General features: G+C 38.5%; 1 protein-coding gene across 3 annotated transcripts in view; it reads right to left on the minus strand.

Annotated features, from left to right (window-relative positions):
• LOC124153707 (diacylglycerol lipase-alpha-like) overlaps positions 1-25,578 on the minus strand; it is a 285,971-nt gene that overhangs the window by 74,492 nt on the left and 185,901 nt on the right. The window lies entirely within an intron of this gene.

A 25,578-nucleotide genomic window follows, 5' to 3' on the forward strand; every position in this document is an offset into this window, starting at 1 on the left:
AGGTGTCGATCCATGGGTTTTGTAGGGTGCCCAAGTCATTGGTATTGTCCAAATACCCGTATTATTCACTAATTGACCTCCGAGGGTCACCACGGGGGTCAAAGGTCATAGAGTTAAAAGTCGGGCAATCATAAAAACCAAGGGGTCAAATCATAGGTTTTGAAGGGTGCCAAAGTCGGTTAGGCTGTTCGTAGATCCGTATTGTTGATATTTTGACCTCCGAAGGTCACAATTGGGGTCAAAGGTCATAGAGTCAAACGTCGAGCCATCATGACAACCAAGTTGTCAAACCATAGGTTTTCAAGGGTGCCAAAGTCGGTTAGGCTGTTCGTACATCCGTATTGTTGATATTTTGACCTCCGAAGGTCATAATGGGGGTCAAGGGTCATAGAGTTAAATCGGCCCACCATGACAGCAAAAGAGTGTAACAATGTGTTTTAAAGGGTGCCCAAGTCAGTTTTGCTGTTTTCAAATCCATATTGTCGACTTTTTATTACCAGCGAGGGTCACAATGGGGTCAGAGGTCATAGAGGCATGTTTTGAAATAATAGGAAAAAAACAACAAAACAACCTTTGGTTGGGGACATTAGTTTTCCTATTATTTCAAAACATACCTCTCTGACCCCATTGTGACCCTCGCTGGTAATAAAAAGTCGACAATATGGATTTAAAAACAGCAAAACTGACTTGGGCACCCTTTAAAACACATTGTTACACTCTTTTGCTGTCATGGTGGGCCGATTTAACTCTATTACCCTTGACCCCCATTATGACCTTCGGAGGTCAAAAAATCAACAATACGGATCTACGAACAGCCTAACCGACTTTGGCACCCTTCAAAACCTATGGTTTGACACCTTGGTTGTCATGATGGCTCGACGTTTGACTCTATGACCTTTGACCCCAATTGTGACCTTCGGAGGTCAAAATATCAACAATACGGATCTACGAACAGCCTAACCGACTTTGGCACCCTTCAAAACCTATGATTTGACCCCATGGTTTTTATGATTGCCCGACTTTTAACTCTATGACCTTTGACCCCCGTGGTGACCCTCGGAGGTCAATTAGTGAATAATACGGGTATTTGGACAATACCAATGACTTGGGCACCTTACAAAACCCATGGATCGACACCTTTGTTGGTATGCTATTCCTTTTGCCACCCTTATGACCTTGACGGTGGCCTTACTGGGTCAACGGTTGAATATTCGTAAATAAAAGTGTTATTTTCGGTTCTCTCGTGTCCGAAAACCTAAGAATTGACATATTGGTCAATGAAATTCACACTTTTGTCTATCTCGATTTTTTTAACATTGAAACCCCATAAGGCAAATTCAATTTTTTGGTTTGGACCCACTTTGTGAGGTCAAAAGGTCAAAATTGTAAAATTTTGCTTACACTTAACAAAACTTAGGACCTTTCCCCATAAGTGTGACAATTTTCATGAATATTGCTCCATGCAAAGTTACTAAAATTACAGGTCAAAAATGACACACGACCCTTGGGACAGTCTGTACAATGAATACCGTTTATCACTAAGTGAGCAGGAAAATAACACTGTAATCTTCTTCACTCTGCCACTACTGGCCCGAGAAAGGATCGGACACCTTCACCAGGAGGGATGTCATCTGCACGAAACTGAAGCTGCGAACTTGACGGCAGCTGATCTTGACATTTTTAATTAGAGAATGAGCAGCCCTTACCCGCACGAATGAGCCAAACATTTCCCAGTATATCATAACAGTTAAGTTAATCGCCAGAAATAAACATTTCAGAAAGATAAATATCCATTAAAACACAATTTAAATAAGATTTTCACTTTACATTATAAAAAGGCTTCCTTTGTCAAACGATATAATAATGAATTCCGTAGACCTGATATCGCTTAAAAAAGGCTCACTAATGGCAGCGCATTTTGTGTTGCACAAAAAAGTACCGGCATTATTATATATTTCCAGACTTACAATTATGCAATACTCTAAAGGTTATCAACGCTGACTCAGAGATTTAGAGCATAAAATGACGTAAGGCCTGGTACATATTATCAAGGACTACGATCGTGCGCGCCGCGGCGTTATCAGATAGTGCTGTCATCAACGACCACCCTTCGGCACTGTTGATCTGCTACACAAGAAATCAGATAGAAGAGACAAATACAAGTTGCTATATCTACAGTAGATGTTTCAATTCATCAACATAAACAGTCTAACACCACAGTCTCGCAATCATACAGCGCTCGTCGGAGTGAAATAATTAATATAAAAAGACAATTGATTCCCTCTTAATAAAAAAATGATATAATATTCTATGTAATGGTTTAAATTCTCAAAACAAAACAAACTAATCTTCATTGCCAATGCAGAAAAAATTGCCCAAGAAAATCAAGGTTTCAAAGCATTAAATGAGAAAATCATTTGCAAAAATCGTGTCCTTAGCAATTGCGATATCCAAGCTAAAATTCCTGTCAAAACATTTTATTCAGCAAATTTCATATATTTTTTGCGCATAATTTAAGGGGGATTCATTTCCTTTCTCCGACGGCGTTATTTTCCAGTCGTGGCTCACAATTTTTGAAGACCATTCTTTCACACTTAGAAATACTTCACGAAACGAAGTCCAATAGAACATGTTTCGGCAAAAATATACCGCGCACGGTAAAATAGTCTAAAAAATTAATGCTCTTTTCCGGAGAAAAAATTCTTAGAACAGGTCACACGTACGTCAAAGAAAGTAAAAATTCATTCTTATCCTTCATCGCCACGCGGGGAGGAAGGAGAAGTCATGGTAACGGGATAAAATTGTATCCTGGCGGGGGGAAGGATGTGCGGTAGTCAAGGAGCACCTCGGGAAAAGACACGTGACCTGAATAGAGAGGCCAGGGATGGGGTGAAGGGAATTTCGGTCTGCGGATTGGCTCCGCATTGAGGTCCCCCACCCCAGTTCGTTTTTTCCTCTCTTAGCGCTCGTCCTGAGCACAAGTCTTATCCGTACTCCACCGAAATGCACCCTTGGTTGACACAGGCTGTCACAAATTCATTCGGTGTGATGGCGAAAACATGCCCTGACTTTGCGTTTCAATAGGATCCCACATTCTGGTTGCAGACACAGCAATTCTGAATGCGGCACTGTCAAGGAAGAACATCTCTATGGGGATGTCTAATACAAGGGAGCAGGTGCTAAAATATTATTGGATGTATATGAATATAAGAAATAATTTCAGATATTATTTGCAGAGGTAGTTGATCTTGCGTATTGTGGGAAAATTTAAAAGTAAAAGGAAAAGTAAAAGAGAGGCGCTATTTCGCACTCGTCCGGCCAGAACGCAGTGAGCCAATGGGATCTGGTGCAGAAAGACTTAATCCGTGAACTTACAAATAACTTACGTACGAATAAAATACAAAGGAAAGCTGCGCGATTTGTCGAAAACTGCTTTGTTTTTTCTCCCGAACACTAAATGACTTTAAGAAATGCTCGGCGTAATTTCGTCAAAGCATTTCCGTTTCATTTGTTGACGTCTGGTGTTCTAACTTTCCCCGCAACACGCCTATTGAGGCGGATTGTAGGGTAGTATGTAGATCTTGATTATGAAGCACGATAGTAAACTCTAATAAGAAACACAATAGTAACGACCACGTGATTTTTATTTTTATTTATACTCAAAAGGCCACAGGATAAAGACATATATAGACATAACACACGATCATATATAATTATTAGTTAAAATAAGATACAGGTCGATAATGGTCATAGAAAATGGCAATGAGCCGCCAAAAACCGAGTCGGTCGTTATCAACGTGAGAGGTCCATTTTGTGGTGGTGATTTACCATCGTGATCCATCGTGAAGAATATTTTTGAGTCAGAATTATTCGTAGAAACCAATGCTCAACAATACTGAAGATATTTTCACGAATACCTCTCGATTCTCCTATCATCAAACCTTTTCATTTTATAGAACGAATTGTTTTAAATCCTTCATCATAAGCTCTGCTTAAAACACATATAAGTCCTTATTTTGCTGTTTTCCCATCCACTAATCTTTCAAAGATTTTATTCACCAGATCGGTTCGGCTAATTTGTGCCGTCCTGTCACACATTTTTCAGAATAGTGAAAATATGACAATGAATTACTCCTATACAATATTTTTTGAAAAATTTCATGATTTCAGGCTCTCTAAACGTTAAAAACTTTACAGTTTTCCTTCATTTGCTTCGCCTGACCTTACAAGGGGAGAGATTTTGCTATCCTACTGGTTAATAATCAATAATCTCTGAGAAGTAGTAATGAGAAGTATCGACGGAGAATCCTATCGTTGAGTTTTTGGACTAACATAAAACAGCTCTCCGATAGTCGGACATTGCTAAAGATGCAAACGCTACATTTCTCTAGTTTCTGATTGCAATTTCACGAAATTCATTGCCAAACTCCTCATCCCCTAAATTTCTTTACGGGATCATTAGAAACATGATAAATTTGACATCAATTGAATCTTATACGAGATACCTTTTGACAAAAGAATGAAAATACCGCTCTCTCATTCCAAATTTTCCAATAAAAATGCTCTTACCTGAGCTAGATACGATTTCGAGGTGCTCTTAAACGAAAATTGACAAAAATCTATTATAATTGAAATGTCAACCCTGGACCAAGTTGAACGTCTAATCTCTCAGCACAAAGAATTAAAGGAGACTTTGAAAAAAATAAAACCGTTGTCGTCTGCAGGTTTGTTCAAAGAAAATTTCTAATTGCGCATGTCAATATTAGAATTAAATATCACTTAACGATAATTACCAACGAAGCAACGAATTTTGGCATCCATTCGAAATTTAATGCTTCTATGAATGTATTCTGGAAACCGCAGGAAAGTGGCGGGGATTACTTGCGCAAATTAACGAATTTAAGCATGGTTAACTTCGATTCTAATGCCAGCTTATGAAATCGGCCATTTCATTCTGCAAATTTAAGTGAATAGACAGCTGAAACGACAAGTAAACCCTTTCATCCACTCGTGAATTCGGTGACCCCGTTTAGAATCCTTTGCCGATAACCAACACGGTGGCTAAATCAGTAAAAGCATTTGGAGAAAATCAGAATCCTAGTCCAGGAGGATGATCCGTTATTACGAAATCGCTTTGCACATTGCAAGGCACTTCAAATAAATGAAATCCTTCCCTCTACAATCATGATCGAAGGCTCATCGCGATAAAAATAGTGATTCATCATAGGAGTGATACGCATTGGACTTTCAGACCTGAGGCATGATGAAACGCATAGAATTGATGCTGGATACAAAATTATTACAATTTCATAATTACCAGAAGGGCCGACTGGTTGCACTATGAATTTTGTGTCGGTGTACAAAACTCAAAATGTATCTTGGGAAATGTAAAAAATGGCAATTAAATGAAAAAATTGTGCACATAAAAAAACAAGAAACGTTAAGGATGAAATGATCGCAGAACTTAAAGAAGCCATCTAACTTCAAAAGAATTCATATTAATTTTGAGAAACATTGCCATTTAAAACCGGAATAATGTTTGCGAATATCTTTTAAGCATGCAGGGAAGCAAAGAGTGACACCATATGACAATATAAGGGTATAAAACAGTTTTATCACAAATTAAGATCATTGAAAAGGCTTTTTACTAATACAAACTCAGCTATAAAAGGGCAAAAATATTACTTTTTTGGCCTTAGATGGTTCCATAAGCTTGTTTTGCGGATTTTTCAAACATATGGATTCCCTATCCACAGTGTGTGTGTACACGGAAAAGAACGATGAAACTCTTCCATAATGCGCCATAATATTAAAAAGAAGGATGAAAATGGATAAAATAGTCATACCACACTCACAAAACAGACTTGTGCATCGCAAAATTAATCTAGAAGCGTGGAAGTGCGCAGATGTGCAGTAAGTTGAAGCGACAAGATAAGGAGTTTGAAAAACCGCAAGACGGCGATAACTTTCCTCACGCAAAACTTCCTCTGTTCTTCCTCGAGCTTTCATATCATAGTCACGGCAGCAAGAAGTCGGGAGTTATTTGTTGAGATGAATTCAACTGCTGAGAAACTCATTCCACCAAATTTTGTAACTCATAATACTTCTAGTTAACTCATAATACATGGAGTTAAAATGTGAAGTTTCCATAAACTCATTGCATTCTTCAAACAGCAAAGCAATGATAGCAATTATTATTAAAGGTTGAGGTTCTGTTAAGAAAACCTTCACAATCCATCCAGCATTCCTTTCAACGAAAGAGCACAAGTCATTTGTATGTTGCATATTATCCTCTTGCGGTACAAAATATTTAAGTGGAGCTCTGTGCTATATAGCCTTCGCTGAAATGCAGTTGATGAACGCGTTTCATTGCACGTAAAATATGATTAATTTAACGGCACAATTTAATAATATTTGGAATATTCACAAGATACTCATATATTATAAATATTTCATATAAAGCAATGGAAATAATGGTGTATCAAGTTTTCTGTCGGTTAAAGAAGGTTCACATTGAGATTCTGAGATTCACCCCAACTATTCCCCTACCCGAAATTGAACTTCGCTCCTCGATTGCCAATGAGGTCTATTCCTTTTCATTCTATCCATAAACCCTTATTTTAATATTTTAGATGTCTCCCTCCATCCCTCACTGAGTTGGCTGCCACCTTGAAAATGACCCACTGCTGTTGAAATCGATTGGAGTAATTGAAAAGGTGTATGGGAAGTAATAAGTAGTTTCATTTAATGTGTTTAACGAAAATTCCATGAAGCATCGCCTTCATTCATAACTTAAATAAACCTTGTTGTCTTCAACAATATAGTGTTTATGATCTTGGAGTATAGGTCATGATAAATAAAATACACATTTCGCCAACGTTTCGGAGATTTATTCTCCTTCCTCAGGGCTCTGTGACAGAAAAGTTTCGTTACTATACTCCAAGATCATAAACACTATATTGTTGTAATAATAAGGAAGGTCAGGAGAAGAAACTTTATTCCTTGTTGTCTTCCTTTCCCTTTCCCGCGCACCTTATATTATTTCTTAAAACACGGTACCAATATATTCTTCCCAAACGATTATGCCAACAAACATGTTAATATACGAGTAATGGCACGATAATGATACAAAAAAAACACTTTCCTCAAGGGAATACCAACGAGATAACTCCGAAATGAGGGCATAATTGGACCAAAAACTCATTATTCTCTCCACCACGGTCTCAGGTGAGCAAAGGAATTGATTTAAACTTTCCCGACAACTAGGTCCAATCATGAATTCAAGAAATGAAGTGAAAAGAACTCATTGCCACTCAACAAAAATTTCTGTGATTTGGGAAGTTCGCCAAAAATGGACGCACAAAAAATGTCTGTATATATGTACGGATGAACTGAAGAACAAAGTTCCTTTTTCATAAAGGAAGAAGAGGGGTATTGCGAGAAATAAAAGGCCGGAGCACCATTAAGATAGGACAGGGGAAACGCTTAAGAAGGCGGCTTTATTTGCCTTCGAGGAAGCCGAGGGTCGAATGAGCGAGGTCTAATTAAGAAAGGGGAAAGTTTACAAGGAGTTGAGGATGAGGAAGTGGAGGGTGAGGGAGGGAAAGCGTGGAGGAGCTGCAAAGATGGAGATAAGTTAAGGGAGCGAGAAGAGGAAGGGGTTGGGGGAGGGGCGGGAAATATTACGGGGAGAAGGTCCAAACTCGCGGGGTAAAAAAGATAAGCCGAAGACTTGAAACAATAAAACCGTCAGTCTGCGGGTTTGATCAAGGAAAATTCAAGGAGATACCGCCAGATTGCCTTTCCTCGACCAAACTGTTCATCGCCCAAGCAATCGTTTGCCCTCGCCTCCAATTGCCTACTCATTATCCCCAGTACCACTTTTCGCCACATTCGAGGCTAAGTTAATATTCGTAAAGCCTCCTATTCTATAGCTTTCTTCTTTTTCGGAAGCAAAATTAGAATTGTCTTCACGAAATCCTCCGGCCACACCCGTCCTATTAGATACCATGTACGAGTCCTAAAAACTCCTCTGAGCCAACCACCTTGACCGAAAAATTATAAATTATTTTCGCATATATCATTACAAAATAGTTTTAATTTAACCGGTATTAGCTCATACTAAACAATAAGCGTAGATAATCGGCTACCACATAATGGATCAAGATTAAATAGGTAATATAGAAGCTAGATCTAATTGGCTGACAACGACGATAGCGGTTGTTTTTACGTTATTTATTCCGTTTTCAAAGTTTATTTCAATTGAAGTTAATGCTCTTTAAAAATATACGTATTAAGAGTTTAATCTCATCTATTTATTAATATTCCGTGAGCTAACTTTGTCCACCTCCCATAAAAATATCGAAGTTGGATCTTCATTGCTGAGTACGCACAAGTATCTGAAGTAGAAAGAAGTAGGAAGGGATTTTTTATAAACAGAAAATCGATAGAATAATACCAAAAGAACATAATTTGAGTATTTCTACGAAAATGGCATTTACATATTTTCTTGGAACAGTTTCATTAAAATTTCGCAAGTTAATAAACGAATAACGTGAATGCGGTAGCCATAAGTACTATCTATAAAGCTATGGATTTCGGCAACCTATTGAAAACCGATTTCATTTATAAAAAAAACAGTTAAACATAATAAAAAATGTTAAGGGCAAGAGCTAGGCTAAAGTTGCTAAAAAAATATGAGGCGACACATAAAAATTAGGCATCACTAAAATAAAAAAGCAGCTTCAGAAAAATTATTCTCCCCTTCTTCTATTATTAAGATATTATTTTGGATTATATTTATGGATAGCACATCTTATGAAAAATTTCCAATGGAAAATTTTCAATTTTCAGAAGAATTGTTATCCATAAATTCTGATAAATTTCCAAGTTTTCCAATTGAATTATTCGAAGGTTGATGCCACATAGGCCTATTTATCAAGAAGAAGTAATGTTTATTTATAGGGTATTTCGACGCAAAAGGTCATCTTTCATCAGGCCAGCTGTCAATTAATTAGATTTCCTTCTTTGCTTCAACCTTCCCTGTGAGTTTGCTTGAATCCCAATTCTCTTTGTGTATGGCGAGAGAGTTGCGGAAGTGTTAATAATTTTTCATTTAAAGGTGCTAATTTAGCAATAAATTTTCCACGAGCGTCTTACGAGAAGTTTTCACTTGATTCCTTAGTCTCCTCCGCCAATGGACCAAGGGATTACCCGAATGATTCGCATCCGGGATCCCAAAACAATAAATTCCGATCCGATGTAGTAATCTTTCGCACTCCCCTCGCGGTTGAATCCAATCCCTTTTCATCCCCAAACTCCACTCCTCGTATCTCATCCCCACCCCTCTCCCCTTCCATTTTTCCTGCTTCCAAGGCCACCACCTCCCAAAAGTAATGAATTTCTCCGCCTTCTTATCTTCAGCCTCACTTCCCCTACTACCCTTTATGAGTATCTTAATCCCTTCCACTCTTATCTACATCTACATACTACCCCAAAAGCCGCCTAAAAAGGCATGGGGCAGGGGGTGTTAGGATACCAGCCGTTTACATATAAAAAGCAAGTGCTCAAACAAAATTACGAGTACTCATCAGTAAACACGCTACTTGAAAACATTTTTACCTCCACATACTACCCGCAAGCCGCCTCAATGAGCAGAAGTTACGACACCAGCGTTTAACCTGAATTAGAATACAAAAAAATTTAGTGAGCCTTGAGAGACTTACCAAGATCGACTAGGCATTTATTGAATCTCTTCTTTGTTAGGGAAAAACGAAAGGAATATGTCAATTATGAACGCGCTTTCCACATTTAAGTTTTCATTTCACCATGTTGAATCGAAAAAGCTTTGTAAATTTCACATAGATAACTTAAATCGCGGCTAGTTTCGTCGCTTGCAACATCTACCAAGACGGGACTCGAACCCACTACCTTTTGCTTCGCAGGGGATGACACCGCCTACGAGTTCGACTTAATTGAAATTAATACAATGGAAAAAAAAGAATCAAAAGGGGGAACAGCTGAAACGGAAAAAAGTACCACACAAATTGATACATCACAATAATATTAACAAGATATTTTGACATTACTCAGATTCATATTTTCTGTTGTGAACGAGTTGTTGTGTTGTCGTATATCTTAAACTTCCCTCTTTCCTAATATTAGTAAACACCACGGTTTATGGACCAACGCAGTATTTATGCTACGAAAAGTAGGCCAAAAATCGCCAGTCTGAGGTCAATTTCTAAGAAATTTTCAGGCTCTGAGAATATTCATTGTCATGATTTCTCAATTTGATTTTCCTTTTCTCCGAGGCTAAGAAGAGGTGGAAATAATATATTCACCAACGATAGTATAATGAAGGACAACACGATCACGCACCCACTGTTTTCTTGAGCAAAAGAAAATTTCAGGGAAATTTTCTGCTAAAAATATTTAGCTGTACGAGAAAAATAAAAAAATCCACTTTTCAGCAATTGAGATATGGATTGATTGAGCTTTGACGGACGTTATCCGATAGTTCTTTTTTTCAAGCATTCCTGAGATTGCGTGCGGCAAAGATAATGGTTTGCACCAAATTAAATACAAAATGGGATTAAAGTAATTAAAAATGTATCAGGAGGATAATTTTTCGATGAAAATTACGAATTTAACAAATAAAACTTACAAAAAAAATACGCATACAAAATACAAAATTCCTGGCGAATTTGGAATGAAAATACATGCGAAAAAGTCCCAGATCCCAAAAATCCAAGTATTTTTTCTAATATCTTCCCCATATCTTTTGGATGCACCCAAACTAGAAGTTGGTTCTTAAAGCAATGCAACGCACGTGTTCGTAAAGGACGGGAAACAAAGACTTCAAACGATAACTTCCGGAACAAGGGTGGAATATGGGACGAGGGTGGCAAGGAACGTGGAAATATGGAGGAAAAAGGACAAGGAGGAAGGGCTTTGGAGGGGTTCTCTGTGGAGGAAGGGTGCCTCGAAGCGGACCGCAATTGGAAAGAGACAAGGATGGGGAGGACGGCGAAGGGTGAGAGAAGATGAGGTCATTGAAGAGCGTCAGACTCGGAACTGGGATATAAAGCGAACGGCTGAGCCACTCCATGTTCCAAGGGGAAACAATGAAAAGGAAGAATATATATGAGGGGATGAGAAGCCAAGGGGTATAAGAGATTTTTTTCTAAACAGAATGAGATAATTGATGAATTCTTCTCGGGTTCTCAGCCACGTTAATTCTGTCGTGTAAGCCTAAAGAGGAGAGTAAAAGAATGAGGTAAAGTTAAAGGTAAAGTTAGAGTGAGGTAACGTTAGTTATTAGAAGAAATACACAAAAATTGGTTGCCAAGATGTACTAGTGAGTGTCAGTTCTGAGCTGACATCGAGTGGAAAATCAAATGCACTATATCAAATATCTAATTCATTTCGTTTGTTTTCTATACTTATCTAATTTATGTACCGAACTATGTACAGAAAAAAGAAATCACTTCTACCCCTTGACTTACAAACCACTCATATACGATTGATCGAAAAAGTACCGAAATTATCCACAACCACAAATGCTTAACTACTAGTTATACAGAGTTGTTCTTTACCACTTTTACCTTTTTTTACAGTTCGGGATTGAATTAATAGTTATGGAGTGTTGGTCAAATAAAACACTTGTCAACCTTCAGTCAAAGTTTCACTCTTTCGTTAGAGAATTACCACAGCTTCGGCGTCAAATTGTCGTATCCATGTGACTTTTATCGATTTTTTTTCTATTTTTATTTATGACTAATCCCGAAATGTTATAATTTATAACCAACCAACTACGATCTTAGCTCCTAGATCGATTCGAGGATCCAAGACATTTGGAGATGGTTCGATCGAAAGGGTACCATGGTTTCGTCCCCTCTTTTCATGGAGTATAAAGGGGAAGAAGGCAGGAAGACGCAGAGAGGTAAGCCATTGAGACAGGTCTGCTTCCAGCCGAAGAGAGAGAGAAAGGGATGGCGAGTTAGGGCTTGAGGCCAGGATTGGATTAAGGCGTTCGTGGGGAGGTGGTAAGGTCTTCCCTTCCCTCGCCATAGAATCCCACCTCCCATTCCAGACGAAGGCAAGACCCCTCTCCTCGCACTATCCAACAGGGTAAAGGGAATGGGGGGAGGATACAACCTGGTCTTCTCCGACCTCCAAGGTCTAAGTGCTACCTTCTTCCCTTCTTTCTCTCTCATCTCTACGTATGTACCAATCCTCCCCAAAAACCCTGGCTCGCACATGCAGACTTCCCTAACAGGCCTGACCCCCAACCACCCGAAAAAGACCCTACCAACGGATCAAAACTGCTTCGTTCATGACGCTACAAATGAACGATTCACTGGAATACACCGAATGAGTACAAGTTGAATCAGTTGAGTGGTGCGTAAATTCCACTGAGAAAAAATCATTCACCTTGACAGGGATTCGAACCCGGGCTCCGAAGCTACCGAGGCGTCATTCCCCTCTTTGGAAATTTATTAACTGGCTAAAGTGCTCCACCGGAAATCGGGGAATCCGGGTTCGATTCCCGGTCAAGGCGTATGATTTTTCTTCTGTGGAATTTTAGCACTATTTTTGCACTGCGAGTGACTCCGTAACGTTATCACCAAGGCTAGTCCGCTATACTTCAATTAATCAGTTGAGGCTTAACTTTGTGGAAGTTACTAACATTCATAATGAAACTGGCTCTGTTTAAAATCTAAAATTTTCATTCTCAAAATCGACCCGGAAGGTTTGGTGGAGGTGGGTTGGAGTATAGGGTGGCAATTTTTGTGCAAAGCAACCTTCAAACCAAATCCATCTCCTTTTGATCTTTCCTCCTTTAAACTTGTGCTATATAGCCCAGCCACTTCAAAAACATGTAAGATACATCTGGTATAGTGATGGCACACAGCTATGACGAAACCAGAGTCGGTTGGAAAAAATGAGGATTTTTAAATAAAATTAGTATGATTATGAATGAATGAAACCAATCAGATTTTCAATTTGAATCCTGCAAAATGAACGATTTGGTTTTAGAAGATCATCATTTGACCTCAGAGGTCATTTCACGTCAACTCAACGCAAAATAGCAGAATTTTCAGCTCGACGAATTTTGATTTCTTCCGAGGATATAGCAAAAACAATAAATACTCTACCGGACACGAGGATTTGGTTCAATCTATCACCGAATCACGATATTCCATACTTTCGTTCACTATACGTACTCTTGTTTCCCAAAACATGGCGGCTACACGTCACGGAACGAATAGCTAAAACCACATTACAGCTAAGCGCTGACGAAAAATTCCTTAACATAATGTTTGAACGTTAAATGCTTAAAGTTTTGAATGCTACGAGAAAGGTTATCTAATACATATAATTGGATCCTAGCACAAATCAACAGATTTATTTTACCATTAGGGCCATGAGTTTCGATGAAAATTCATGTGTGCGTATATTCACCTCAAACTAAATACCACGAGGCTATTTCGCAAAAAAACAAACTGCTCCATTTATGCAAACTTTAATTTTTTCATACCTTTTGCAAAATACGAGCCTTAGACTACGTAACTCCTTTCATACCAACATTGAGCCATGATTTATGTTCATTGTAAAGTTAAAATTTAACTAAAATAACAGATATATTTCTTTTACACCAATTCCTATAACTATTATCTTTTAAAGTTTAAAAGATATCAGTAAACATTTATCGTGTGCCGACTACACCTCTGATTCGGTAGAAATTTGTATATTTTAATACACACATATCAACTTTATCGTTACAAATATTTAAAATTTTCATTTAAATATCGATTCACGTGGTTCTACAATAAAAAGCATATTCTGACGACGTTTGCCGGGCTCTTCAAATGGAGGCATTAAATTAATATGTTTATAAATAAATTTTAGGCAGCCAAGCGATTTGAGGAATCAATTCATTACCATGAACCAAATCACCTGAATTGGATCATCAGATTGAACTGGAATTCCCAACTCTGCCGGAGAGTCGCTCGTTCCCCTCACTACTCCCCGAGAACTCCCCCGACCTTCACACCTCACTAAAACCTCGAAGCCCTCAGAGGGATCCCGGGCTGCGTTAAGTCCAATCATTAAGTTACGACGTAACGAAGACAGCCTGATCCGATTCATTAGCTTCCATAAATCACGTAAGGCATTCGTTAAAATGAGATTAAAAAGAGGTCGCTGTGGAAGGGGAGTGCCGTCCCTTCCCCCGACATCCAGGAGAGACCTTTGAGAGCGCCGAGACGCTCCGGGTTAAAGGACGTAAACAAGCCCCAACATCTTCCGCCCAAAAACCCCTTGACATTTTCACGAATTTAAGGACAGGGGGACAGAGTACAAAAAGTGTGGCATTACGTGGAAAAACGAAGGGTTTATTACTAATGAAGCTTAAAAAAGAATCAAAAAATCAAATTGGATCCAGAAAAGGGGGTGCATTAAAACATTATATTTTGATTTTTTTAAATCTGCTTAAAATACAGCTTTAGCAAAAAAATGTTGCCATCATACGCGTAGTAAATGGACCGAAATATGCATACAATTCATGACGTTCATTCCTACATCAAAATAATAGTAAAAAATTGTACTTAATAGAAAGAAGATGACGATAGCAACTGGAAAACAACTTATTTACTTTATACAGAAAAAGTTATGGACCAATCTAGTAAATTATTAACACTTGTAAATTAACGGCACATTGAAAATGGTCAGCAAGGTTGGTAAATGAGGTAAATGGAGGTTTCACACAAAGCTTTACTCAAAATCATAGTTATAATATTAAGGCTTTTTCCATTGAGAAAGACCAAAAATTTATAAATTGCACAACGAAATAGAGCGTCCGAAAATTATGAATTGTCACGCTGTCACCTCATTATCGGAGTCATAAATATGTGAATGCGGTGCGGAAATCACCTATTCCTCATCAAATGTATGAAATGATGCATGGAAAGGATCTAAATATGAGTTCGACAAAAAGATGAAAAAACGATCGGCTCGTCAACTTTAACAAGTTAAAGCATTTCATATGTATTTGGAATATATTTTCATTTATTGTTCATCACTTGATATGAATGGACGTATCGTAGTGTTTAACAATCGTAGTGTTAAACACAGTTGTGGCATTTTTCTGATGAAAGATTTGCTGGGTGTTTAAAAAATCCCCGGATCAGATGGTTAAAGGAATTTATATGCCCTGGTACGAAACGTGTTAAAACAGAAGGAAGAAAGTATTAACATTTCAAAAATTAGCTTCGCCGATGAACACAATGCACCCGGATTTCGAGGGGTCCAAAGAACCGCTAGCTGCCTTATTTACGGGAGGTGTATAACACAAGGCGAGAAGCAGCTAGTTAAACAGTAGGTGTGAGGGCTCCTTCTCTCGACGAAGCGAAAACGAACGAGTGCTAGTGTGCTGCGGGAGAGACGATGGTGTCTGCCACGACGTCATATTGGCGCAGGAGGTGGCTTTCCGCAGCAACGCAGGGCGCACCCGGCCAAGGGCCACAGGGAAAAAAATCCTTCTTCGGGACGAATCCAATTACTTGCTACGAGACTAATTCTTAGACCCTTCGCCAGGCCACCCCCGATTCATTAATTAATGTTTCTGAACCTTCTGCCTCTTAACCCCTTCCCGTTCAATTAACGGACCTACAATCCTGAACGACCTATAAATGGAACGCATTAAGAAAAACTTTAACTCAAGGTTGTTGGAAAGGAATGGGATTATTAAAGAGTATTATCTAATGTTTAAGTTGGAAAAGAAAAGTGAAAACCTCGCCCTTTTAGAATCTATTTATTGCAATTAAGGAGACAAAATAACAAATTAATATTTGTTTAAGAATACCCTATTCAGCCTTCTGCTGTATTTTTATATTTCATGCGCGTTTCGTTGACAAGCGGCATCATTAAGTTATTAGAAAAACGCTTTTTTATTTATAAAAGGTTATATGATTAATTTACTCCTATTGATATTTAAAAATTCATTTATTTTTAATGACTTATCTTTCCTTACTGTTCATCTTTATAAGTAGTTTTATCATTTTGCTATTCCGTATCAAAATACTACCCTAATAACAACGATTATAACTATCTGTTAATACATGTGGTGCGTTAAAGTAACGTAAAGCATGGGAAAAATAACAATATTTGTAGAAGGCTACAAAAATATTGAAAAAATGAATGTTAGACACATCAACGAAGAAAAGCCGGAAGCCGGAAATGTATTAAGAAACGTACTTACGCAGCTACAAAGAAAAATGTAAACATACGAGGTCATTTACGAGCCACTGCAAACATCAATCAAAAATATGTAGCAAGCCTACTTCAGCAGCAAGAGAACTAACGAGGAGGAATATCAAATTTCCGAGAATTAGAAAAAAATCATCATCAACGGTACAAACAAGCCTGGCACGTTGAAGCGACCATAGAGTTTACTTTGATTAACATAGATTTTTCAAAAGTCCAGGAAGGTGTCACAAACACGCCAAAGAGCTTTATTTTACGCAAAAGAAAAAGACCAAAGCTTTCGGTCAACAACGCGTGATGTTCCAGAATCGCTGGGATGACGAGTAATGAACTGTCCGAGCGCGGGAAGTTGATGAATAATTTATTTGAAACAACTAACGCGGCGACCTCCCGAGGTGGCTACAAGGTTAATTCCACCGGTTCGGCGGAGAACAAAAGGTTATAGGTCACGAAAAAAAGGAGGGAGGAAAAGCATAAACTGGAGATGAAAAAGGGGAGAAATGCTTCTGCTCTACGATGAGCTTGAGTTTTGAAGAAGAAAATCCAGGATGAGAAAAATGAATACGAGTCGCAATACGCCCGACTGCCCTCCTCATACAGCATTCTCTCTGACCAGAAGTAGGTCATAGAAACGATTTCAAATAGAATTTGAAACTACGGGACCAAGTGAAAAAATCTGGAGAAGAGCAACATAGATATGTCTGTTTCGAGTGACTCTGAGCAATAAAGGTTACATTGTCTCTCTCTAATTTCCATCAGCAATGCCCAGACTAATTTCACTTAAATAGCCTAGCCTTAGACGAATGATATATATTTTCAACCCCGCAGATGTTTGCCAAATCAATGGAAAATTCGGAGATATTTTTTTCCATTTTTAGTTGGCCTAAGGATTTTCCTGTCTGTGGAATAATTTTCATACTAATCTCATCACAATTGGCCGCTGCTTACTAAGAAAAACATCAATAGTAGAGGTAGCTGTAAAGGTAATTAATTAAAATTAAGGACAATCCGTTGGGCGATAATAATAATTATTATTATTCTATAAATACGAATAAAATCCGAAGATTCAAGCGTGGAGTAGAATTTTTCCACAGTTAAATAAATACTTGCAATTTTCCACGATTTTAATATTAATTTCGACCAAGGTTTCAACGTTACTACATGATCAAGATGACACTCAATGTTACAACATCATCATGACACCCAGGTCGGAATAAATTTCACATTCGTGGAAAAAAATATTTCAATATTCATAAATACGAAATTAATAGCAAGATTTAGTCCTTGGATTTCTTGGTCAATCATCCTGTCTAGATCGAAAACTTCCTTTAAGTGCTTGGATCAACCTCCAACAGGACGCACGTGTGCACTTAAACACTGAAAGAGATAAAAACACAGACTCAGGTGGTCCGATCGTGGATCGAAGTCCGTCCTCACTCCACACCGTCCTTTTCAATTATGCACCTCGACCGGCCGAGATAACGGCGTGAATCCCACCACCCCGCCCACCCACTCCTCATAATTGAATGGAGAGAGGCGGGGGCCGATAGGTGACTCTCTCTCTCTCGATTTTTTTCTCTCTCCCCTTTAATAATACGACGTCCGACTGAGCGTGCCGTGCGTATATCGATTCACTGAGGAAGCGCGCACACACACGAGATGGGCGGGTTGGTGTGGGGTGAACGAGGAGGTTAAATAGGGGGGAGAGAGGAAGGGAGGTGGGAAAAGGTGTGAGACGCTGGCGCCGGAACATATTAAATATTCATCCCTATCCTGGACGCCCGAGATTTATACGCCCCCCGCGCGCTTAAGCACCTGCACCCCTCCTCCCGATGGGGATTTAGGGATTCCAAGGGTAAATAGGGCGGGAATGGGACGGGGAGAGGAAGGGGGGCCGACTTAAGGGGAGGAGGAAGAAGTGCCATAAAACTTATTCCCACGTTCAAAGACTGACCAATAACCATCTGACTTCCTTACTGTATGCAATAATTGGAAGGTATAAGTATACTCTTAATGGCTGTTTACTGAACATTGGAAACAAAACTTATTCCCACAATCCAACATGACCAATTTCTATCTGACTTTCTTACCGTGTGTAATAGTGGTAAGATATAGGTATATTGTTATTGGCAATTTATTGGATATTGGAAAAAAAACTGAACACAGCAGAACACAAACAAAAAAAACAAGTTATCAGAACAAGTCCTTATTACCATCGAAAATGTGAGGAAGAGAGAGGAAAGGGGCCAACAAGGGAAGGAAAGAAGTTTCATAAAACTTCTCCCCGTGAAAAGACTTAATAAAGTAAATGAAGCTGAACATAACGGAGCACAAACAGAATAAAAACAAAATATCATCATTAGATATTATTACCAACGATAATGTGACGAACAAAAAATTAGAATATTTAAAAAAAAAAGGAACTCCCATGACTCACGTACAGAGAGATAGGACCGGACTAACGCTTCGAGCGATGCAGTTCATGCTATTATAATAATAAAGGTTTTTTTCTTTCCACGAGATTAACTAAAAAAAAATGCTCAATCAGTCGCAAGAAAATTTTCACCCATAATACTTAGCATCCATGCAAAGATATATGAATACAGATTATGTCAAAATAGCGTTAACTTTGTTGAGCATAATATTACTCTGGCGAAAAACATTTAATTCTGTCATAGGGTATATATTTCACCTATTTAAACTATTTTCACAATAATTTATGGCTGCTACTTTCTCTAAAGAGATAAGTATGTTACTTTTATATTTCCAATAAATTTCGTTTACGTAAAAAGGTTTCCAGAAAATTACGTTTTAAATATAAAAATTGTGCTATTGAATGATTCACTAGCCTTATTTATTAGGAAACCGTGGCATTATCTTTCTATGGAGCAATATGGATCACTATTTATCGAGTTTCAAGTAAAATTTTAATGAAAGAATCTAACTGATAAAAGTTGAATTATTGCTTGAAAATAAATTATGATTAAATAAGTTAATACATGCTATTTTATTTTACTAATACACAAGCGATGCTATAAATTGCTATTTAAATACCATTGAGGTCAACGGGATATTTTGCTAGCACATATATAAGTTCCACATTTCCATGCGCCGTGGTCTTTACCCAGAATTCGTCTATTCACATTCCCCGCATACGATCCACAAGGGTCGAATATTCGGGGAAACACGACGCCGGAATCAGAGGCATACCGAACGTTCATGCTTTTCGATATACGCAGGTATTTCGTAGAATAAACATGTTCCACTGACATCGTAAGTTATCCCGATGTGTTTACTTAAACATATACATATGTAAAATATCACACAGATCAAAACGAAAAGTATATCAATAAAATTATAATTATGGCATCAATTTTCATACTTATCTTGTAGAATACTTATTATTGAAAATAAACAAGGCTTTTCATCAAAAGATATAAAAAGCATATTCTTCACACCCTAACGAACCACTGAAACATACAAATCGATGTAATATTATACACGACACACGTTCAAAAATGAAAAATAATATTTTTTTCTCGACTTTCACCGACAATTTCTTCATAAGAACAAAAACTTGCCTTTCCGACAGTTTTCACCGGCCAAAGGTAACCTTGACGCTCATTACAGAGTGCATTGATAAATATAAAAAACCAACCTCCATTTTCAAAAAACTGATATCTTCAAAACATCAGAGAGAGAAAGAGAGAGGGAGAGATAGTGTTTATCTGCGTAAGTCCACATAATACCAGGAATGATACTGAAACCCAGCTAGCAATCTAACACCAAGTATTTACGCCACTTGGAGATAAACTTGATTCCCAAACAAAGTAATAATAAATCAGATGGTAAAGAATAATCCCTGTTTATCATTAGGTAACTGACCTAGGCCTCCACTACCATTGTGACCATCATGGATTTGTTCCCAACGAGGGAATGACTTTACATTGGGTTATTATTCCACAACGCGTAGACAAGGGGGGCTAGCGTTTAAGAAATGAACACGGTTCTTTTACACGGGCGAGAAGACTACGAACAGAATGCATAGTTAATAATGGAAATGAAAGAATTTCTTCGGCAGCGAAAAGTTTATGGACCACAGAGAAAGAGGTGCGAGAATAATTAAAGCTGTGAGTGAACCCTGAGCATTTCTGTTAGGAAAAATAAGAGTAAATATAATTTTACATAGAGCGAGTAGGCAGACGACGTTGAATCGCGACATCTTCAATAAATCCGGAGGAAATATGCTTCGGAAACACTAATAAGAACTTTCGGCAACAAACACAAGCGAGGAAAATAGCAACAAAGGTTTGGGGAAAAACGAGTAATAATAAAGATAAAGGCAAAATAAAGTGGAACAAAACAAAATTGTTACAGAGGCTTTCATTTTATATTGAAAATTATGCTTTGCAACTGAATTCTTACAGAGATGAAGTAACCTTTTTTCAGGTTACACACAAGAAAATCGATACTAGCAACCATGTGCAAATAACCGTAACGTTTACCCATTTTTAACTTAATAAATGCGAGGGGCACCGGACTCCAGCGTCTCCGCTTGCAGCATCTTTTATTCTGTCTTTTCGTTTTTTCCTGCTACAACAACCTATGCCGAATTGCCCGCCTACTTTGCCCTCAATAAACGACCGCCTTGAAATTCTTGTCCCAGAACCCGTATCTACGGGCACCTACTTTAGGCAATATACCGAGGGAAAAACGCTCAAGGTACAACAGAAGGTATTTGATCGCTCCTTGTAAAATGAAGAATGAGCTCCTCCGTTCGAAGTACATGTGCCGTATGGACCAAGGAGTTCAATAAAGCTGAATACCGGAGCGAGTATAATTTCCTGGATATCGTACATTGTTCAAATTGCCCACCCTCCTCTGTTTGACGTGCCTAGGATTCAAGGGTGCCGACTTACAAAAAATATTGGGGGGCCCAAACCAGGGACCTTGCCCCGGTAAATTTTTTAAGAAGTGAATTTTAAGTTTTTAAGCATTTTAGAAGAGTCATATGATCAACATTAGAACCCTAATCACTCGAATCTCGATATCTGGACAATTCGGGGAAAATCGACAAGCCTTACACATTTTTTCCTCACATCTATAACGAATTTTTGGGGGGGCTCGGGCCCCCCTCAGGCCCCATGGAGTCGGCGCCACTGCTAGGATTCATCAAAATGCGGTGATGAAGTGTAAGAGAGGTGCAAATTCGCACCCAAAACCTCGCACCTAGACTAAACGGCGAACAAAGGGATCCGGTGAAGAAAGACTTAATCCGTGAACTTGGTAATAGCCGAAGGAAATTAACACGAAACGCATGAAGATAGGGCATTACACAGCTATTACACGAATTATGTTAGGATCCACCTAAAGACTCGGAGGCTACGTGCTAAGCTTATATTGCTTGAGCAATTAAGAACAGAGGTATATATTTCTGAGCGAGACGGAGAACACCACCCTGGAACCTCACTATATTTCCAAGTCCAACAGATGGATGAAATAAGAGAGACATTTTTGCGAACGAATAGGTTAAGTAATTCGTTTCGAAAAAGGAGGTTGTAAATAACTGGAGGCACTGTATTCGAGTTTTAAGTGTGGTCAGAATTCCGCCATCTCGGTTTGACAATTTTCGGAATTAGTATCAAAAAGTGAAAGCATTTAATCAAGTATTCTATTCCTTATATCGCCTTTGATTTATAAAATGAAAATGCAACAATTACTTCTTGATTGTCGTCCCAGTTTTCCGATCGTTCGTCATACTACTGTGTATATTAAACTGTCCATATAGTCATATCGTGGTGATAATATATCGTTGTGAACATACTTTCGTACTATTATTGCGACCGGTTCGCTATCGTAAGATTTCAATTGGCTGTAATATTATTAATTACCAGTAGAAAGGCAGAGGAATGGATATTTTACACTTTTAAAATATTATTTTCGGCTAAGCTAGTTGCACAGCGGAGCCGTGGTGATTGACAATAATTTTTCCTTTGGAAAAGATATTTGAGGCATATTTTCAGGAAGCCTTCCCATGATGACAGAAAAAAGGTTTACAGTGTTCGTTTGCGACTGTTTATTTTAACGTAACAATGATCATGACCGAATATTTCACCAAATAGTTGGCATTGGCTCCTATGGGATTATCAATGTTTTGGTCAAAGTGGGCGTGGCTTTCCTACCCAAGCACCCCCATTCCTGCCACACTGCGCTCAATGCTCGGAACCAATGGTGACCCCTCCAGTATATTTACTATCTCCTAGATTTTTCTCCCGAACAATGAAGGACGTCAATAAATGATAGTTCGGACCCAGCGTTCAAATATCTAGGACGCGCACCTTTCTTTTTTCCAACGGTTGGTGCCATACGCTTCACCTAAAATAAGGCAATAATTTTTTTCCATCCCTTTGGAGGGACAGCTCCAGGGAAAAATGACCGTTTCTCGCAATAATTTCCCGCGATGGCTTGAGGACTTTCAATCGCATTTCCCATCATTCGGCACGTCCCTTTTTCCCCAGATGAAAGCCTAAACCATAGCTGAAATGGTGCTTCAGCCAATCAGAACTCACCGTCGCTAACAGCAATTGTAACGCCACGCTTGACATTTAATTGAATGATAGTTTTGAATAGGGAAAGTGATGGAGAAAGGGACGGTGGGAATGACCGAGTGATTCTGAAAATGATGGGATCGAGGGATCACTTTTTTAGTCCCTGACAACGTGCTGCTGGAGCTGTCGCTCTGAGAGACGGAAAAATTGGATTGGGAGTCCAAATGCATGCTGCATGCTGGTGATTGATCACCCCCTGCCAAACACCCTAGGTGGCTCGCAGGGTATTATGTAGATGTAGATGGAAAAATTATCAAGTGTTACAGGCTTCACTGAGGTGGGTTGCGGAGTAGCATAGTATTCGCGACAGAGGATGGACGAGAGAAGGGTACACACATTCACTTCCCTATTTACTTCCGATTCCCTCCGCGGCTAGATTTCGTTTCCGCATGCACGGCGGAGGAAGAAAACCTTTACCTTACCAGCTGAACACTCCGTCCCGCGGTTATTCCCACCCACGAGGTCTCTCCACATTTCTCGGATTCATCATCTCACCCAAGGACACTCAGAAACGTTTTAAAACCAGGGGAGTCATCCCATTTTCATCACAATTCTTTTTTTGAGTTTCAAAATTACAGCAGTGGAAGTTACCGGTTGGTGCGAATATATAATGTGTGCACTCAAGGGCAGTGCATTGAACAAGTAATTTGTTCGGATAACCCAGTCTGGATTCGCCAAAGAAAAAATATGGCTTGCTGGTGTATTTGGCAGCATAGTTGCCGGGCAATCGAGAGATATGGGTTCGAACCCCGGTTGAAACAAATAATTTTTTCGCTGTGATTTTCATCCTTAGTCTATATAAATATGCACTCAAACTTTCGATACGAAAACCAAAATATCATAAAAGATTAACAGATATTAACTATTGAAATTCAGGTCTTTTTAATTACTGCGAATCCGTTAAGATTATTTCCGGTATAAAGTTTACATCAGAAACAGGTTTCATTTCAATAGCATACATTTTAAGGCTTAAAACTAAATTAAAATTAAAGGTTCAAACTAAAAATCCTACATTCAACTCAGAAAAAAATTGTTCAAAATGTAGACTCGATGACGACACATTGTTCTCGTAAGTACAAAAATGAGGACATTCGCCGCAACGCACGCTACACAACGTTACCGAATCAGGGGAAGCTAATCAGGAATATCAAAACTTCAGCTGACAAAAAAAAACTTAGACTGCCAACTGCCAAAGACGTACAACATTCAATCACTCGTAGAATTCAATTCACTCGAGTCAAAGGGAAATTCGATAATTGATTTCAGATAATCAATTCAACACTTGATTGGTAAAAAAATTGTGACGCGATAAGTCATTCAGTCCAGAAGAAGGTCCCACACTGTTTAATGAAAGGGTGGTGATGAATGAATTTTTGGAGCGAAGTTTTTCATGCGGAAAGAAGTATGAAAGAAACGATTTGATAAATCAAGTCATCCTGTAAACAAGACAACAATCCATTAGGTGGCCCCGACTATCTCTTCCCTTAAGGAAACCAATTCGGAAAAATAAAACAGAACTAACTGAATTCGTTAAAACGAAATAACGAGGAAAACATGATAATCTAATTCCCACATTGACTAACTCGGATTTGAGTGGAAAACGCATTGAGAGGCAAATGAAATACAAAAATTGTTCGACGAGGAAGCAAAATATTCCACAGGGGCGCAACAAGAAATACGTCACAGAGAGAAGGGATGGGATTATTTCGACAGAGGGAGAAATCGAGGAAACAAGCGAGGCCAGAGGGATAAAAATAAGTTGGAAAAAATAACAAAATTCCGATTTCATCGATGGATTCCATCGTTTTTGGCAGACGGGGGAGTCAGGGATTCTCTAGCAGCGACAATTTCCGTGTCTCCGCAGCCAGCCGTGGCGCTATCAATTCGGTTTCCGTCACTATCGATGAGTTACCGCATCACCGAGCTTCGCAATTCGTTCCGACCCAACCATTAATAATCTCGAAAGCAGACGCTCTTCGCAATAGGCGGATGAGTGCGAAATCGGCTTGTTCTGTTTGAAAAAAAAAATTACCATAAAAAAAACCAAAGCCATAATACTCAAGGGCTCCGAGCTGAAGAGAAAAGGCCATTTAAATAAAATTCTTTGGTTAAAATAAAATATTATCTGGTGATTTTGAGAGGAAAAGCTAGGGAAAAAAATCATTATTTTTCAGTTCATAAACTCCATATTTTCATTGTTACTGCTTACAGGGACCCACTATTATGGCGGACAGCTTAAGCTTGAAACATTATAGCGGCTAATGGTCCTTTATTTTTATTTGACAACTCTATACAAAGCTGTATAATAAATTTAAATATTCAATATTGAATATACTAATTCCAATTTGAGTTACGCCCATAACGTTGAGCAAAAATCAGTTTTATAACTCGAAATATCCATGAGTATTTTCGATAATCTAGTCCTTTATTCATAAATGAAGTAGTTATGTGTATCAATTGTTTACGTTTGATGATAAAGTTCGAATATCTGCAGCTATTGTGAGATGTCTCCATTTTTTGGGCCTAATCTGTATGAATGTATGTTGAAACGGGGGACAAAAGCCAGTTTCAATTCAATTTTTCTTCCAACTCCCCACTAAAATTAATAATATCTCGTAATGACTGCAAATATTCACACTTACCTAAGATTTAACTGAAGAATTATAAAGCACCACGGCTAAGGTTCACTAACGAAATAGGA

This window comes from Ischnura elegans, chromosome 2 (genome assembly GCF_921293095.1).
Source record: "Ischnura elegans chromosome 2, ioIscEleg1.1, whole genome shotgun sequence".
Classification (NCBI taxonomy): Eukaryota; Metazoa; Arthropoda; class Insecta; order Odonata; family Coenagrionidae; genus Ischnura; species Ischnura elegans.